The 20,235-nt window shown below is 36.3% G+C and overlaps 1 long non-coding RNA gene across 1 annotated transcript; it reads right to left on the reverse strand.

Moving 5' to 3' along the window:
* Positions 1 to 451: 451 nt before the first annotated feature.
* On the reverse strand, positions 452 to 2,370 carry LOC128284177 (uncharacterized). Its single transcript, XR_008274528.1, has 2 exons — positions 2,139 to 2,370; positions 452 to 736 (listed from the first exon to the last, which is right to left on the reverse strand). It is a non-coding gene; the product is annotated as an uncharacterized LOC128284177 (long non-coding RNA).
* Positions 2,371 to 20,235: the final 17,865 nt, after the last annotated feature.

The following is a 20,235-nucleotide window of genomic DNA, read 5'->3' on the forward strand; positions in this document are numbered from 1 at the left end:
TTTAAAAATGCATGCAATTCTATTCATCCCACATTTAGGCTCCGTTTGTTTCACTGAAAACGGTTTCCGAAAAGTGATTTTTGGAAAAATTAATATTTTCTGGTGTTTGGATGAATTAATATAAAATATTTTTTTTGTTGTTTGACAGATTTCCTGAAAATATAGAAATTTGATATGTGAGACAAGATATTGAGATAAATTATGTGATCAAAGTGTAACAAGACAGAAAATTGATTTAATATGATTAATTAGTGAATATTGAACTTTATGACAAAAATTAAATTGAAAAGTTATAAAAGTTTATAAGAAAATATTTGATAAGTGAAAATGTAGTAAGGAATGTAACATCTTAGTGTTTTGACCCGATGCTCAGGTCGGATATGGATGTGTTACAATGAATAAAGCCTTATCAGTTTGGAAAATGTTTTACGGAAAAAAATTTGGTAAGACATTTTACGAGAATAAGAGGATAATTTTATATTGACTAGAAAACCTTTTATGTTAACCATCCTATTTTACATGAAACAAACAGCGGGAAAGGTTGAAAATATTTTCCATAAAAAACTTTTACATTGAAACAAACGTAGCCTTAAATTGACCACTGTCCTCAATGTACCAAGCAAAGCAAATATTAAGAAAAAATCCATGAATAAGCATTCAGAATGTAGATTGAAGTCGCCCATCCTTGCCTAACTAGTCCCATCTTGAACAAATTCTCCTTAAGTGAGGTGAATACCTAAAAATAGGAAAATAAAAACAAAAAAAAAAAAAATTAAACTAAAACTAAAACTAAAATCTATTAAAAATGAAAATACAAAAATTAATGTCTCCAATTTTTTTAAATACAAGGGACTAAAATAGAGCAAAGATTAAGAACAATTAATATAATTGTATTACCATTAATCAGAACTTAATATCATGATATATTAAATTCTTATATGAAGCACTAATTTATTTTTGTTATAAACCTTTTAGGTCTGTTTCTCTTAGCATGCAACACATTACTTTCTTTTAAAGTCTTATATTCAAATTTAGAATAATTCATTATGGAATTTGAATGTGTTTCACCCTTAATAAACTAGTAACATAAGACTGGATGCGCAGGGAACTCAACCCAAAGACATCAATAATAACATTTTAAAAGCACTTACATTAGAAGACATGAAGAAACAGATCCATAACACACAAAAGTGCTAAGCCTTAAGGTTTTAAACACAGTTGAAATCGCATCTCTTGACATACGCGCATTAATGATTCCTATGTCATGTCAATTATATCCTCATTAATCAGTAAATTTATTACGATATTCCACAACATAATTTCACCAAAGTTATAGTATGGTTTCCATACAATTTAAGATATATCATAGTTAATGATATAGAGCCCATATCAAAATTTCAACAGTGGTACTTTTCAAGCATTCATCTATTATCTCACATTCTTAATTTCCACATCAATTAGCATATTTATTTATCAAGATGTTCAAGCACTAGGTGCTCTTAACAACATTTCCACATTTACTCTTAATATTCAATCTTTAATTTATGCTTTCATTAATAAATCATATATCTATTATCACATGCCAATTTCCTTTATGTGGCCATATTGACATATTAATCATTAACATACTAATACAATTGTTCTTATTACAATCATAATTCATACATAATCACATATGCCATATAATTTTGATAAATTAATTCATGGAAACTAAATTTTACCATAACACCTTACTTAATATAACTTTTCATAATCAAGCCATTATCCCAACTTATTACTTTAACCACTTTCAAGACGAGTTTTATACACATCCATTTTTTTTTGAAAGATATACACATATCCATTTAAATAACTAAACTCACATCATTATACCATTACATCAATTTTTAGACATTAAAATAGAAAAAGTAATATTATCTAAAGGCACTTACCTCTTGTTTGTAAAAAAAAATTAAAGATTAAATTCCTAAGACCTTGAATCTTCTTTCATCCAAGCTTGCAAACTTTATTACCATCATTTCTAATTTTTCTCATAAATTAAAATATGATAAAAATATTAATCATCAAGCTTTCATTGGTTTCTAATGACATAATTCACGAATACTAAGCCAAGAGAAGGAGAAAACATAATTTCTTACCTTCTTAAAGCTTTTTCTTTTTAGCTTCAACTTCTTTCACTAAAGCTTATAAAAACCCTTGCTGAAATTTGAGGAATGATAATTGAAAACTAGCATGGAGGTTGTTTCCCATGAGATTTTAGCAAAATCTCAAAATTTTGTGGTTGCGTTTTTAGAAAAATTGAAGAGAAAAGGAAAAGGAAAAAAAGAAGAGAGAAACCATGGAAGAAGATGTGGGGCGACAACAAGAGAAGAGGATGGAAGTGGGTCTCTTACCATCTCTTCTTTCTTTTAAAATACACCAAGTGGACCAAAAACCCCATGTCCAACACTCAAAGTCCAAGTGTAAAACATTTGTGGCCCACTTCTTTATTTCATGGCCCAAAGATATATTTCTATTATCCAATATCTCATTCCATTATTATTTCTGAAATTAAATTATTAGAAAATGACCAAAATGCCTTTTCAGGGTAAATGACTTGTAGTCAAATGTAGTAATTAATTCAGTCATTTATGCACTTAAAATGCTTATTTTCTATGCATTTTAGTATTTAATTTTATATTTTCGGTATTTAGTAGTTAGAATTAAATATTAGTAAAAATAATTGTTTTTAACACATTTTGAGAGTGTTGTGACCTATTAAGCCGACATGGGCCTTAGGTAGTTCTAATATGTTAAATTAAGTGTGTAGGATGATGAATTATAGGCCAATTGACGTGAAATAAGGGACGAGTGATGCACAAGGTTCTCGACCTGTCAAAGCATGAAACAGAACCAAGAAGGCATAAAATTATCATCGTGTCGCGCCCTGCAAGGCCTATAGTGCGACATAGGTCGATGTGAGGCCCAAGGATATCAAGGCTATTTTTGTTACAGTTAACTTTATATGAAGACCTAGAACATGCTGAAGATCTAATTTGGGCTGCCAACACTCCTATAAATAAGACATTATGGGTTTGATGTAAATAAGTTATCTTAGACGCAATAAAAAACCCTAGTAGTTTAGGAGTAGGATTATATTAGTTTTCTTTAAGCTTTTCTAAACTATTTGTTTTTCATATTGGAATTGGTTTCGATCCAAGAGTTATTTTATGTTATTAAAGTATTACGTTTATTTCTTATTTGCAATCAAAATATTTCATTATTCTGATCAAGCAATTTGTTACTTCGTTCTCCATTCAATATCAAATCCATAATTATTCTAATCTCATTTCTCTTCCAATTCAATCGTGTTCCTTATATGATTTATTCAATTGAGTTAGAGATAATGAATAACGTGAGTGGCTAAATTCCTTAGGGGAGATTAACGAGTGGATGGGGATGTGATTAATGGAGGAGTTAGAGTTTCCCGATAGCATTAGTTGGTATAGATTACGTGTTCTTAAACCCTAAGCTTGACAACCCTAAGAAGTTATCATAGGTTAGATGAGATTGGGAGATAAGTCGAACCAAGTAAATCGTAGTTTATCCTGGTTGAGAAAGTAAGGTTAGGAGATAAACGAGTACCAACCAATTGATTAATTAGTTAGAGGCCAGGAGGTAATAATTGGTTAATCGATAGCTAATCCACCCTAAAACCTAATTCAAAGTTGATTACAAACCTTGAAACAAGTTAATTGTCTTGATTGGTTTACTGATTTTAGTCGTTTTTTATTTTTCTTGTTTATTTATTTTAGTTATTTAAATTCTCTCATTAATCTATTTTATGATTTGTTGTAATATAAGATTTAATTAATACTATTTAGACTTATTATTGTAAAAAAAGGTTTTTATAGATTTATTCCATCCTTCCTTGGGTACGATTCTCGAAATACTGCCAAGTGTGTCGTTGTAAACTATACTATATTTCAATTTGACCCATGCATTTTTGGACACCATCGAGTTAATTTATATATATATTTGGTGTTATTTTTACTATAAACGATAACTCGTTTATAGGTGGTCAAGTTGTTGGTACTGTTGCTGGGGAGGTTTCAGAATTAAATCTTGAAAATATTTTTTACAATTAATAAGATAAGTATGAAAGTTAAAACATATAGATACGTTATTTAATTTTTATTTATTTATTTATTTTTATTTTCTTCTCAAGTTGTTTGTGACTTGAAGCTCCAGCACTTAAATCAAACCATACCCAGATTCGAAGCAAATTATTGGGTGCAATCGTCAACTCATGAACACCTATCCACCCACGGTAATTAATTTACCTCGGGAAAACCCGTTATTTGAAGATCGACAAGAGCGACGTGGAAATAACCAGGAAGAAGTCCCAATAGATAAGTGGACATTGTGTGGGTACGCCCTACCTACACTAGATACAGTACGAGGAAGCATAGAAAGGCCGACGATTAACGCCGATAATTTTGAAATAATGATGACCATGATTTAGATGATCCAAGATACGTTGTAGTTCAAGCAGAACATGGTGGAAGACTCAAACCAACACTTGAAGTGATTATTACAACTTTGCAATACCTTCAAGTATATCCAATAATGCTGTGCGTCTTCAGTTATTATCATTCTTATTGTGCGACAATGCAGCCAATGGTTAGACTCATTAGGACCAGTTTCCATTATAACATGGAACTATCTAGTGGAAAGTTTCTTTATAAAATTTTCTCAATTAGTCGAACCATTCAACTTAGGCGAGAAATCACCAATTTTAAACAATACGAAGGTAAATCCCTAATATTAAAGTGATTATCTTCAAATTAAATTAAATTTAATGTTTATCTTGTAAATAAATATTCTATTAGTTTAATAAGATTTAATATTAAATTAATATAATATTGATAAAATATTAAATTAAATTTAATATTAAAGTGATTAAGTTTAATTATAGTTGAACTCTCTAAACTCTCCCTATATAAAGGAACCTTAGGTCATTATTTGACACACACTTCATTTCAAGAGAAAGTTGTAGAGAGAGAATTCTCTAAAGAAATTATTTTAGAAAATTTTTAGAGATATTTTTCTTATTTACAACTTGGCCTAAAATTTTAGAGAAACTACGAAATTACCCTATCAATAATTTTTGTGGAAAATTTTCTGATTCAAAGTGAGCTCACACTCGACAGATGTGAGCTTAAGGATAGCAGAGATGAATACTCAGTCGAAGCATTCATCCTAGACGAATCGAAAATGTACGTTTTTGATTAGGAATTTATTACTTTAGATATCACAACCAATTTCTTATTTTGGAATTTATTTTAAAACTCTGGTTTTTCTCTAAATTTATTTTCACTGCATTTTTTGTAACATCCCGAATTTATTAAATTTTGATTGTTTAAGTGTATCAAGTAATTTGTTATAGTGTGTTGGTTAAGTGCCTTGGGTTGTTCACTTTGGTTTTGGGTTTAAGTCTCTGTGTGTGCATTGTAGGAATTCTTTTTATTTCTTTCCATGGGATAAAAGTTGTATATCCAAATTCTATTAGAGCTGATAGGATTTTGATAAAATATTCTATTTTCAGATAATTTTATGTTATTCTGGAATTAAAAAAATCAGTAAAACAACCTATCCCTAAATTTGCTCCCACTCCCAACCGTCCACCCCTTTACTCCCACGTTTCTTTTGTTTTGTTTTTTCTTCCTTTGCTCTCTTTTATTCTTTCTTTTCTTTTCTTTTTTTTTTGTTGAAGTCTTCTTTTCTTTTCTTTTTTTTTTTGTTGTTCCTGTTTCACTTGCTGCCATTGCATATTCTTTTGTGTTTGTTTCGGCAATCGTCTCTGATCGTGTTAATCGGGGTGTAAGTTTAATAGAGTTATTTTTTATTATGTTGTTTTCTTTCGTTTCATTTCTTAACAAATTTAGGGGTTGTGTTAATAATTAATTTGTGTTTTTAGTAGTTTAAATGTTGTTGTGTTTTTGTTAGGCGAAGGAGGCAAAAATTGATTACCTCCAACGGAGTAAGTCATGTTTCGGACGCTGTTCTTCGAGTGGTAAGAACTTAGTCTTGGTTTTGGGGACTAAAATTTTGACAATTATATGATATCTAGGATGGATCTTTTGATGGCTAATTGGTGTGCTTTATGGAATGAATGTAGGTTTCGTGAGTTCCAAACGTGTGGTTGATCAATCTCGTTGTCAAGTGTGTGAAACTAATAAGAAACCTCATACGAAACCCAAGAAAATTAAGAAACAGAGGCTGTTTTTGAAAATGCCCAGCACTACACGGCCATGTGCCAAACGTTGTGGAGTAGACGACCTGTATTGGTAGGTTATGTGGACTATGCCCGCTAGCTTTTTGAGCCGTCTAGGCCTTTTGGGCTAATTTTAAGGTCTAATTAGGGGCTGAATAAGAGACTAAAAAATTGGGTCTGTGTGTATCATGTAGGTCCAAAAAAGCGTAACTTTTAGTACGTATATACTCAAGGGTAAGTTTAGGAATTATGTTAATTAAGTTTGGTTGTGTATAAACTATATGCTATGCTATGTTACTTAAAAGAAAATATATGTGTATGCATGCTGTAGGAGTTATGATATATGTATGTATGTATGATATTATGACTAAGTTTTGGGATGGGATTTCACATGAAGGAAGAAGTTTTATATGGCAGTTTTTACAGCAACTATGGTGACTAGACTACAAATTTCTATCTGGCAACTCAAATGCATATTTATGAGTGGCATATCGCTACATATTGCGATGATTGGATGGATGGACTCTTGTAGTCCTAATTGGTGTGATTGGTTGGATGGAGATGGTGTAACACCCCTTACCCGTATCTAAAGCCGAGACAGGGTTCGAGGCGTTACCGGACTTAAACATTCACAAACATGCAAAATCGAACCATAAAATTTCATCCAAATTTAAACTTTTCAAACACATGTAGATCGTCCATTATACTGGCCTTCGAGGCCTAAAACATACATCGAGGTGGTTCGGGACTAAACCGAGGACTTTAGAAAGCTCTGGGAAAACTTCGAGAAATTTTTATGAAACAGGGTCACACGTACGTGTGAACACAGGGACACGTTCGTGTGTCTTCAACACACCCGTGTCCTCAGGCCGTGTAAATCTTTGTTTATGACATCAGCAAAACAAATTGATCCACATGGCCAAGCCACATGCCCGTGTGCTAGTCCGTGTCCTCCTCACGGCTGAGACACATGACCGTGTCTCTACCCGTGTAGCCAACACTTAGGCTATTTTCCAAGCCTTATGTTGCCTTTAATTCTCTCCCATACTTATACACATTATAGACACACATTAAAACATCAATTTAATGGATAATCATCCTTTAGTAAAATTCTGTTAAAGCATTTGCATGTTGTCATACATGTGTTTATTACCTCTACTCATGTTACACCAAGTTAGACAATCCAATTCACATTCTACAATTGTCCATATTCAATCATTATGAACTTACTACCATGCCACACATTCATTCCATGGCCACGACCACCTCGAATGGTCTTAGAGCATTCATCATGTACATGTGTTATACTAATCATTCATTACAACCAATTATAAACAGATCACAAACATTAACACATAGCAAGAATAATTAGGCTTATAAGCCATAACCATTTAAGCCACATCTCATGGCCATATACAATAAATCAATATAAGCCGATACATTTGGTTAATCATAACAACATCTAACATAAAAACTAGTCCTTATACATGCCACTCACTTGAAAGTATTTAATACACATATGACAATACTCTGGAGTTGTTGGCTTGATAGTGTGATGCTGCCTCCAACGGTCTCTAACCTCGAGCTGACCTGAGAACACTAAGGAAATGGAGAGGAAGGAGTAAGCTTAAAGTTTAGTAAGTCCATGTGAAAATAATAAGCAATTTATCAACATGATTCCATGAAAATGTAATCATAATTACACTTTTGTTGATTTTCTGGTCAAACTGTTTTCTCGAGTCATAGTTACTAATTTATTTATATTTGGAGCTACAAAACTCAAAATTAAGATCCGTTAATTTTATATGAAACTACACTCATATATATTCCTACCAAAAAATTTTCAAAATTTTTGGTCTAGCCAATAATTATAGTTTATTCATTAAATATACCCCTATTTCACTATCTGATAGTTCCGACCTCTCTTCACTAAAAATTATTTATCTCATGGTATGGGACTCCCAATTGAGAACTGCTAATTTTCCCAAAAATTAGACTCATTAAGAATTTTAAGAATGCAAATTATGACTCATAGTTATTTTTTACAATTTTTAATTATTTTCCAAAATCAGAATAGGGGATTCCAAAATCATTCTAACCCTGTTTCACAAAAATCCAATTATCACAGAATAAATTCTTTTGCCTTCACCGTTTGTTTTACGAGAAAATAGACTGATTAAGCTTTAATTTCATATCTTATTCAACCTCTAATTCAATTTCTACCATTTTTTTTATTTTTCAAAGTCACACAACAGCTGCTGTCCAAAATTGTTTTATTACAAAATTTCACTTTTATATAATTTCACTTACTCCATTCTATCTTACCAAAAGATTCGTTCAATTATCGAGCACATTGCTCACAACTTTTCACGTAGATATATTTTCACTTATTCATCACATAGTCATTTGCATATGTATTTTCACTTAATAAATTTCCCGTTGAACTCATCGGAATAATAACAGATACCCGGTGGCCTGTGCATATACCACCCGTGTAACTGAAGCTCTCTGGTACGCATAGTATCCTGCACTTAGTACTACACATGCGACCTATCAATCTGGTATATGTAGTAGCCTGCACTTAGTATTACACACGTAACTTAATCATCTGATACACGTAGTAGCTGCACTTAGTACTACACATGTGATCGAAGTTAACGGGTATGCATAGTAGCCTGCACTTAGTACTACACATGCGACCTATCAATCTGGTACACGTAGTAGCCTGCATTTAGTACTACACACTTGACTTAACCATCTGATACACGTAGTATCCTGCACTTAGTACTACACACGTGATCGAAGTTAATGGGTACGCATAATAACCTGCACTTAGTACTACAAATGCGACCTATTAATCTGGTACACGTAGTAGCCTGCACTTAGTACTACACACGTGGCTCACAACAGATCATTTGTATCTGTTCTATTTCGAAGGTTCAATCAGGAAATTCTTCACTTTTCAACATTTTACTAACTCGTACTTAGTCAATTCTGATTCGTAGTTTACATCAATTGATCATTCTATAAGCAGCCACATCTCATATAATAACAAAAGATAATAACATAAAAAGAATCGAAATATTATTTACATACAAACTTACTTGTTTCAAAGAAACATCATATTCCATCAAACTTCAAAAATTTTACCGGACGTACTCGAATTGTGGCTTCATTCACATAGCAATATCTCATAATCACATGGCATTGCAACATTTTCATCATAATAGCAAAACATCAAGAACATGTTATATCATCAAAATAATCACATAATATCAAATTATTCGCATATATATACTTACAACTCGTGTAATATCAGAGCATCAGCATTCAAATACAATATTGCATTATTAAAATCACATGAAATTACCTCGGGTTCGAGTACGACTATATATTCTGATTTAGTCCATAATTTCATTCGTTTCCAATCTATGCTTGAATCTCATTTTCCTTGATAATCGAGCTTGGAAGCTTGAAAAACCCTAGCTATGTCTTCTCCATGCAAGTTTTGGCCATGGGGTAGAAAATGGACAAAAATTGGCTTTTAATTTTGTTTTTAATTCATTTTAATTACTAGATTACCAAAATGCCCCTAACTTAAAAATATTCTATTTCACCCATTTCATGTCCATTTTTGTCCAACAAATTATCCAATGGTCTAATTTTCATTTAAGGGCCTCCAATTTAAAATTTCATAACAATTAGACACCTCTAACATGTAGAACTGAACTTTTTCACTTTTTACAATTTAGTCCTTTTGACCAAATTGAGTGCCCAACGACAAAAATTTTCGAATGAAATTTTCACGAAATCATCCCGTGAAATTGTAGACCATAAAAATATAACAAAAACAAATTTTATTGTGTCGGATATGTGGTCCCGAAACCACTGTTCCGACTAGGCCCTAATTCAGGATATTACAACTTTCCCCTCGTAGGTATTTTCGTCCCCGAATATCTTACTAGAAGAGTGGTTCGGTTTTCGCATAAACTCCACTATCTCATAATTATTGTTGAAGAACCTTTACTTAGGCTATGTTTAATACTTAGCTCTTTAATTTCTCATACTAAAGTCATGAACAATTCTGTGTTATACGACGCATCAATCGAATCTTGACTTCTATCAGAGAACTTATGTATACAAGGGTCGAACTCATACCGTCATAGAATATGTATATACACATCATACTTGAATCCTCTCGGATTCAAATGGTGTAGCCAACCCGATCATCATGGCCTTAAGTTCTCTATCATTTTATACAGCCCGACAGTTCACTAGTTCGACCTCCGATCATCATTAAAATTCAGAGCCTCAATTAGCTTTTTCAATAATTCACGATATAAATCCTGGATCTCCATCCGATTAACAAAAACTAGCATTTTAAGAAATTCAACAATCTCAAAGATACTTAATCCCATAAGTCTGATGAGCGAAAATTTAGTACTTACCGACATGATTTGCAGATTCATCAATTACTTAACAACAAGTCATATGACATCTTTCTCTTTCAAAGATAGGAATAATTCTAATATGAATCTATAGTAATCTCATTCTTAGAGATCATACCATAACTACCTTATCATCCTTTAACAATTCAAGTCAGCTACACTATCTCAACTTAAGTCTTTCTATGACAACAGATACTTTAAGCTATCACACTGCCCTTCTTGTCTAAAAACACATCACTGAAAATCAAGAAGTCTTTGCTCAATGCAGACTAAACCAGTTTCAAGGCTTCGGTTAACAATATTCTCGTATATTCAAATCGTTACCAATATGTAGTAGACCATTCAACTTTCACAAGACAAAAACTTTATCATTCAAAGCAACTTTAAATCATATCAAAGTCTTCTAAGATATATACACTTTCATTGTAACACCCCGAACCCGAGACCATCGCCGGTGTCGGACACGAGGGGTTAACAAGCCAAGTTCACTTGTTTTGCCCATCCATTTGACATTTCCAGTCAGGCTGGAAAACTGCGTCACTGTCGCCTTAAAAATCATATCTCGAGTTTAAAAACTCGGAAACTGGTTTCGTAAATTTTCCCTGAATTTAGACTCATATATCCATCCATAGATTTATTTCTAGAATTTTTGGTCGGGCCAATTGGTACAGTTTATTAGTTAAAGTCACCCATGTTACAGGGATCGACTGCTCTGACCTTCGCGTGGTATAACTTGAATATCTCTCTGTACAGGGCTTTAATGCTGGTGCTGTTTGTTTCTAATGAAACTAGACTCAAAATGGAATCTGTAAATATAAGGTATGTCTCCTAATTCTTTTGGATAATTTATAGTGAATTTTAAAGTTGCGACAGGGAACCCAGAAACCATTCTGGCCCTGTCTCACAATAGCTTTAATATCTCTTAACCTGTAACTCCTATGACCATTTCGTTTCTTCCATATGAAAATAGACTCATCAAGGTTCATTTACATAGCTTATTCACTATTTAATTCCATTCCTATGAATTTTGGTGATTTTTCACATTCACGTCACTGCAGCTGGCAGCATCTGTTTTAAGGTAGGTCTTACCTATTTGGTAGTCTCCATGAATCAACTAGTCTTGCCATACATAGGTTCATATATGATCATTTTAACCATGCCAATGGCTGATCATATGACCAACATTCCCATTTCCAAGCCATAGCCACATCATGACACCAAATATATACATACAAACCACAATTAGTCTAAGTTCATGCTTCCCTTTCGAGCCATTTTCGCATGGCCGTACATACTTACATTACAACATATTTAACAAACAAGGGTAGTCCTATACATGCCATTTCAAGTTCAACCAAAATTTATACCAAAATGGATGCTTGATAGTGTGGATGACTTGACTTCAACGATCCCAAATCCGATTGCTTGACGAAATCTAGAAACCGAGAGCCAAAGCAACGGGTAAGCATTTTATGCTTAGTAAGTCTCAAGGAATATAATCAACTCTAATTACAGCAATACATTCACATAGCCAAATGCATCATTTCATTAATACACATTCTTACTTCACACTTCATCATTATATACTTTCACAAAGTATCAATCAATTCAATAACTGAAATTCATTAGTTGATTGAGCGAATGTTGCTCAAACATGTCGACTTTCCAATGCACATATAACGTACCTTATCCTTTGGGCTTTTCGAGTGTACTAATTGAATTCATTACAGCAACCAACACTCACCTCCAGCCCAAGATTCTTGGAATATAACCGGATATAATCACGTGCACAAATGCCTTGGTCTTAGCCGGATAGAATAACTCGCACGAATGCCTTGGTCTTAGCCGGATATAGCCACTAGCACAATTGCCTTGGTCTTAACCGGATATAATTTCCAGCATAATTGTCTTCGGGCTTAGCCCGGATATCATTCAATTTCTCATGTACACATACATCAATAATCATTGGACATACATATTTCATTTTCGTTACTAAGGCTCAAACGCAAATATAATCACAAGCATATTCGCCTTGGGACTTAGCCGGGTAGAATTCAAATACTCATACACACATAATCAATAATCATACACATTCATATTTCATCTCACATAATTCAAGTAAGGTCACTTCTTGAGGACTTACCTCGGATGTTGTCGAACGGCTTTTTCGGCTATTCGATCACTTTCTCCTTCCCTTGTCCAATTGTGGCCCTCTAAGCTCTTGAGCTAATTCAAACAAATTCAATTTATTAAAACCTCATTGTGCTAGCTTATGGCGAATATGACAAGGAGTTTAAATGGTCATATGGCCACCCTTTAGCTTGAATACACAATGGTCATGCACATTTTATACTACATCAAGCAATTCAATACAATTTATTCGAGCATCCAGGAAATGCTAAGGCCTTCAATAGGCTACCCAAGGCCGAATATTCATGTACATGTTGAGGTAAATTTTGCACTTAATACCTCACAAAAGCAGCATGCAATTTACTAATTAATGCTTTGCACATTGTGGCCCAAAACTTATAATATAGCATCAAGCACTTATATGTGAGCTAGGCCGAATTGTGCTTGCAATTTCACAAGCATTCTTCCACATCTTCTTCTTTAAACCAATATATTCATCACTTAGTTCATAACCAAAACATCATGTGCAAACATATATATACATATATGAGCATGGCGAATTTCAAGGTGTCCATAGTCATCCAAAACACAAATTTTAACTAACATGCAAGAAGCATGAACCATGCTCATGAATGCATCATGGCGAATATGACAATCATGCCCTTTTCAACTTCAATCATGGTTAAACAAAAGAAAACTCAAAATCTTACTCAAGAGTAGACAATCCATCATTGCATGCATCATCATCAAGCTTCACACTTAGCATGCAATGGCTTTATCACCATAACAACTTTGGCCAAATGCCATTTCCATGGCATAACAAAGATTTGAGCCATAGCTAACATGCACATCAAATTAGCAACCAAAACATGCATGAAACTCCCAACACAACCTCATACATACCTTACTCTTGTTGCAAGTTTAGCCAAATTTCCTTCTAGATCTCTTCTAAACAAAGAAAATGAAGCAAAAATCCTTCCTTTTCCTTGGTATTTTCGGCCAAAGAAGAGAAAAATAGGTGAACAAAATTTTTTCTTTGCTTCTCTTTCACTCACGGCAAAAGGGGGAGGATGAGCAAATTTTGATTTTTTGTTTCTCCTCCTACATGCTTAATTTTTTTATCATTTATCACATCATGCATTAACAAAACATGTCATAACATGTTTTCCTTGCCCATATTCCTTGTCATGGCGGCCACTATACCATCTTTGGGGAAATTTGACATGCAAATCCCTTATTTTTGCATGCATGCTCAACTAGTCATCACACATTTCCCCATCATACTTTCAAAGTTTTCTACTAGGTCCTTTCTAGTGAAATTCACATTTATAATTCTAAATTGAAACATCAAAATGTCATACACAATTTAACACATATCATAGGCATCAAAATAAAATTTTTTTTATTATTTTTATGCCTCGGTTTTGTGGTCCCGAAACCACATTCCGACTAGGGTCAATTTTGGGCTGTCACAACTCTCCCCCACTTAAGAAATTTTCGTCCCCGAAAATCTTACCGGTAAATAGGTTTGGATATCGCTCTTTCATAGAGTTCTCGGTCTCCCAAGTAGCTTCTTCTATCCCGTGCTTGAGCCATAACACTTTCACTAGCGGAACCCGCTTGTTTCGCAACTCTTTCACTTCTCGTGATAGGATACGAATCGGTTCTTCCTCATAACTCATATTAGCTTGAATTTCAATTTCGATGGACTAATCACGTGCGATGGATCGGATCTATAGCGTCAAGCATCAAACGTGAAAGACATCGTGAACCTTTTGGAGTTCAGGGGCAAAATCAGCGATATGCCATGGACCGACTCGCTCGATATCTCATATGGTCCAATGAACCTCGGGCTCAACTTGCCCTTACGGTACCAACACGAGTATCTTTTTCCAAGGCGATACCTTGAGAAACACTTTATCACCCACTTGATACTCGATATCCTTACGCTTCAGATCCGCGTACGACTTCTGACGATCGAAGGCTATCTTCAGACTTTCACGGATTACTTTCACTTTCTGTTCAGCATCCCTAATCAAATCCACCCCGAAAATCTTGCTTTCACCAAGCTCAGTCCAAAACAATGGCGTACGGCATTTACGACCGTACAAGGCCTCGTAGGGTGCCATCTTAATACTTGATTGAAAACTGTTGTTGTAAGCGAATTCAATCAATGGCAAATACCGTTCCCATGAACCACTAAACTCGAGGACGCAACATCTTAACATATCCTCAAGTATCTGAATTATCCACTCGGATTGACCATCGGTTTGGGGGTGAAAGGCGGTGCTGAAATGCAACTTGGTACCCAAAGCTTCTTGCAACTTTTTCCAAAATCGCGAGGTAAATCTCGGATCTCTATCCGACACGATAGAAATAGGCACCCCGTGTAATCTCACAATCTGAGAAACGTACAATTCCGCTAATTTGTCCATTGAAAAATCCGTACGTACGGGGACAAAGTGGGCCGACTTAGTCAATCGATCTACCACGACCCAAACCGCATCCTTCTTACTTGCTGACAATGGCAGTCCGGATACAAAGTCCATTGTGACTCGATCCTATTTCCACTCGGGTATCGTGATTGGCTGAAGTAATCCTGAAGGCACCTGATGTTCCGCTTTCACTTGTTGACATATTAAACATCTCGAAACAAAGTCGGAGATGTCTCGCTTCATACCATGCCACCAAAACCGACGTTTCAATTCATTGTACATCTTCGTACTCCCCGGGTGGATTGCCATTCGGCTACAATGGGCTTCATTCAGAATTATCGAAATGAGTTCCGAATTCTTTGGGACACAGACGACTTTTGAACCTCAAACAATCGTCATCGTCGATTTGAAACTCCGAGTCCTTGTTCGGAACACATGCAGCCCGTTTTGCCACCAACTCGTCGTCGACTTTCTGAGCTTCTCGAATTTGGTGTGTCAATAATGGTTTGGCTTTCAATTCAGCCACTAACACACCGCTGTCGGATCGAATGACAAGTGCACATTCATCGTCGTAAAGTGAATAACGATTTACGACTCAAGGCATCCGCAACCACATTCGCCTTTCCGGGTGATAGTCAATGATCACTCATAATCCTTTAACATTCGAGCCACCGTCTTTGTCGCAGATTTAAGTCTCTTTGGGTCATCAAATATTTGAGACTTTTGTGATCCGAGTATACATGGCACCTTTCACCAAATAAGTAATGTCGCCAAATCTTTAAGGCGAATACGATGGCGGCCAATTCGAGATCATGAGTCGGATAATTTTTCTCATGTGGCTTTAATTGCCTCGACGATAGGCCACAACTCGACCTTCTTGCATTAATACGCTAACCTAACCCAAGTAGAGAGGCGTCGCTATAGATGACAAACTCTTTGCTCGGACTCGGGTTGCACTAGAATTGGGGCTTCAGGTCAAATAATTTTTCAGTTGATCGAAACTTTTTTGGCATTTCTCCGTCCATTCGAGCTTAACGTCCTTTTGGAGTAGCTTCGTCATCGGCGTGGCTATCGTTGAGAAGCCTTTTACAAATCGTCGGTAATAACGGCAATCCCCAAAAAGCTCGAACCTCAAGAATATTTCTGAGGCTTCCAATTAAGTATGGCTGAAATTTTATTCGGGTCGACTCGAATACCCGATGCAGATACCACATGACCCAAGAAGCTAACCTCTCTTAACCAGAACTTACACTTGCTGAACTTAGCATATAACTACTTATCCCGTAAAATTTGCAACACTAATCTCGTGTGTTCAAGATGTTCGGTCTCATTTCTTGAATAGACCAAGATGTCATCAATGAACACGCCTCTTAATCGATCCAAATATGGTTTAAAGATCCGATTCATTAAATCCATAAATACCGTAGGGCATTAGTGAGCCCAAACGGCATCACTAGGAACTCATAGTGACCATATCTCGCTCAAGGCGTCTTGGGCACGTCCAATCTCGAATTCGCAATTGATAGTAGCCCGATCTCAAATCTATTTTCGAGAACACCGAGGCTCCTTGAGTTGATCGAACAAGTCATCAATACGTGGCAACGGGTATTTGTTCTTTATCGTTGCTTTATTGTCGACGATAGTCGATGCACGATCGCATGGTTCCATCCTTCTTCTTCACGAACAACACCGGCGCACCCCAAGGCGAAAAACTCGGCGAGCAAAACCTCTATCCACCAATTCTTGCAACCGAGCTTTCAACTCCTTTAATTCGTTGGTGCCATACGATACGGAGCTATCGAATTGGAGTGGTACCGGTACCAATTCGATGCCAAATTCTATTTCCGAACAGTGGTAAACCCGGCAATTCTTCGGGAAAACATCCGGTATTCACAAACCACGCACAGATTCGGGTTTCTTCTCGATTCCTTGTCATCGAGCACGACGTAAGGTACGCCGCACCCTTTTCTTACATATTTCGGGCCAACATCGTTGATATTACGGTGGCAACCCTTTAAGTCCGTAGACTCAACCCGAATTATTTCATTATTCGCGCACCTCAAATCGATAGTCTTGCTCTTGCAATTTACAACCGCTATCGTGCATGGTCAACCAATCCAAACCAAGAATAACATCGAACTCATCGAACGGCAAAAGCATCAAGTCCGCCGGAAAACAAGAACCTCGGAACACTAGGAGACTTTTCTTGCACACTTTGTTGACAAGCACGTAATGACCCAAGGGGTTTGACACCGAATTACAAACTCGAGAGACTCAATGGGCAAAGTCTTCTTTGGATGCTAAGGTTTCATATATATGAATGAGTAGAACCGGGGTCAATCAAAGCAATCACATTTGTATTGAAAAGAGTGAAAGTCTGCGTAATAACATCCGAGAGGCAGATCCTCGGCTGGCGTGATGGCATAAGTCCTAGCAGAGCACGAGCCTCGGATCGATGGTAACATCTCTAGATCCTCTCGACCGCCACCGACATTGCCCATATTTCTAGGTGGCCTACCTCGAGCGATGGTAGCACCGGGTTTGCACTCGACTTACATTACATTCATGCATCCTCGGGCAATCCTTCATAAAGTGGTCGGCCGATCCACACTTATAGCGAGAGCGATCACGAAACCAACAGCTCCCCGAATGCCATTTGCCACAATGTGGACACTCCGCCCTCTCGGCGATCATTTCCACCCCGTGATCGAGGTGACTCGTGTGGTCACAGGGGTCAATCGCGTCCTCGTCTAGAAAAGCCCGAACGCCTCTAGACCGGCTCGCCTCATCTCAAATCTCTTCGATGCTTGTTGAAGAGACTTTCCGAGGACCTCTTTCGAATTCTCTAGTTCCCACATCAGCTTTTTGTTTCTCCTTTCTAAGCTCTTGACTTTACAAGCTCGCTCAACAAGTACTACGAACTCTCGTATCTCGAGAATGCCAACAAACATCCTTATATCATCATTCAGCCCATCCTCGCGTTTACACATAATAGCTTCGGACGAAATGCATTCTCGCAGATCGGCTAAGCCTCACAAACTTTCGTTCGTAGTCAGTAACGGACATAGAACCTTGCTTAAGATCAAGAAATTCCTCCGCTTTTGGTCGATGAATCTCGATCGATATACTTTTTTGAACTCGGTTTGAAAGAATTCCCAAGTCACTTGCTCTCTAGGCACCACAGAAGTCAGAGTACTCCACCAATAGTAGGCGGACTCGCGTAGCAAGGAGATGGTACACTTTAAGCACTCATCGGGTGTACAGGATAGCTCATCAAGCACCCGGATAGTGTTATCTAACCAAAATTCAGCTCGCTTCGGCATCATCATCATCCGTAGCCTTAAATTCAGTGGCCCCATGTTTTGAATCCTATCGATTGGGGCTTACTTGACCTTATTTGCTCGATCACCGGAGGTATTGTAGGTCTTGGGGTTGCATTTGTCGGGAATGGAGGTTGTGGAACAGTAGTGTTGGTTTGAATGTATTGATTAAACCATTCGTTCATCACACTATAAAAGGCTTGCCTAGCCTCGTCATTAGGATTGCTGGCCATAGGTTGAGAGTCCGCCGGCGCTGTCCCTTGCGCGGGAGAAGGCGCCACACTCTCCACATCATCAGCTATCGCTCGGTTGGGATCGGGATCCATTGCTACAAACAAACACAAAGTCGAATTGTCAGAAATCATCACACTATCGATTCATCATTTAATGGCATGTATAGCTAGACCCCAAACACATCACGGTAGTCCTAGAATCGACTAAACCGTGGCTCTGATACCAATAAAATTGTAACACCCGAAACCCGAAACAATCGCCGGTGTCGGACACGAGGGGTTAACAAGCCAAGTTCACTTGTTTTGCCCATCCATTTGACATTTCCAGTCAGGCTGGAAAACTGCGTCACTGTCGCCTTAAAAATCATATCTCGAGTTTCAAAACTCAGAAACTGGTTTTGTAAATTTTCTCTGAATTTACACTCATATATCCATCCATGGATTTATTTCTAGAATTTTTGGTCGGGCCAATTGGTACAGTTTATTAGTTAAAGTCACCCATGTTACAGGGATCGACTGCTCTGACCTTCGCGTGGTATAACTTGAATATCTCTCTGTACAGGGCTTTAATGCTGGTGCCGTTTGTTTCTAATGAAACTAGACTCAAAATGGAATCTGTAAATATAAGGTATGTCTCCTAATTCTTTTTGGATAATTTATAGTGAATTTTTAAAGTTGCGACAGGGAACCCAGAAACCATTCTGGCCCTGTCTCACAATAGCTTTAATATCTCTTAACCTGTAACTCCTATGACCATTTCGTTTCTTCCATATGAAAATAGACTCATCAAGTTTCATTTACATAGCTTATTCACTATTTAATTCCATTCCTATGAATTTTGGTGATTTTCACATTCACGTCACTGCAGCTGGCAGCATCTGTTTTAAGGTAGGTCTTACCTATTTGGTAGTCTCCATGAATCAACTAGTCTTGCCATACATAGGTTCATATATGATCATTTTAACCATGCCAATGGCTGATCATATGACCAACATTCCCATTTCCAAGCCATAGCCACATCATGACACCAAATATATACATACAAACCACAATTAGTCTAAGTTCATGCTTCCCTTTTCGAGCCATTTTCGCATGGCCGTACATACTTACATTACAACATATTTAACAAACAAGGGGTAGTCCTATACATGCCATTTCAAGTTCAACCAAAAATTTATACCAAAATGGAGGCTTGATAGTGTGGATGACTTCGACTTCAACGATCCCAAATCCGATTGCTTCGAGCGAAATCTAGAAACTGAGAGCCAAAGCAACGGGGTAAGCATTTTTATGCTTAGTAAGTCTCAAGGAATATAATCAACTCTAATTACAGCAATACATTCACATAGCCAAATGCATCATTTCATTAATACACATTCTTACTTCACACTTCATCATTATATACTTTCACAA

This window comes from Gossypium arboreum, chromosome 2 (assembly GCF_025698485.1).
Source record: "Gossypium arboreum isolate Shixiya-1 chromosome 2, ASM2569848v2, whole genome shotgun sequence".
Classification (NCBI taxonomy): Eukaryota; Viridiplantae; Streptophyta; class Magnoliopsida; order Malvales; family Malvaceae; genus Gossypium; species Gossypium arboreum.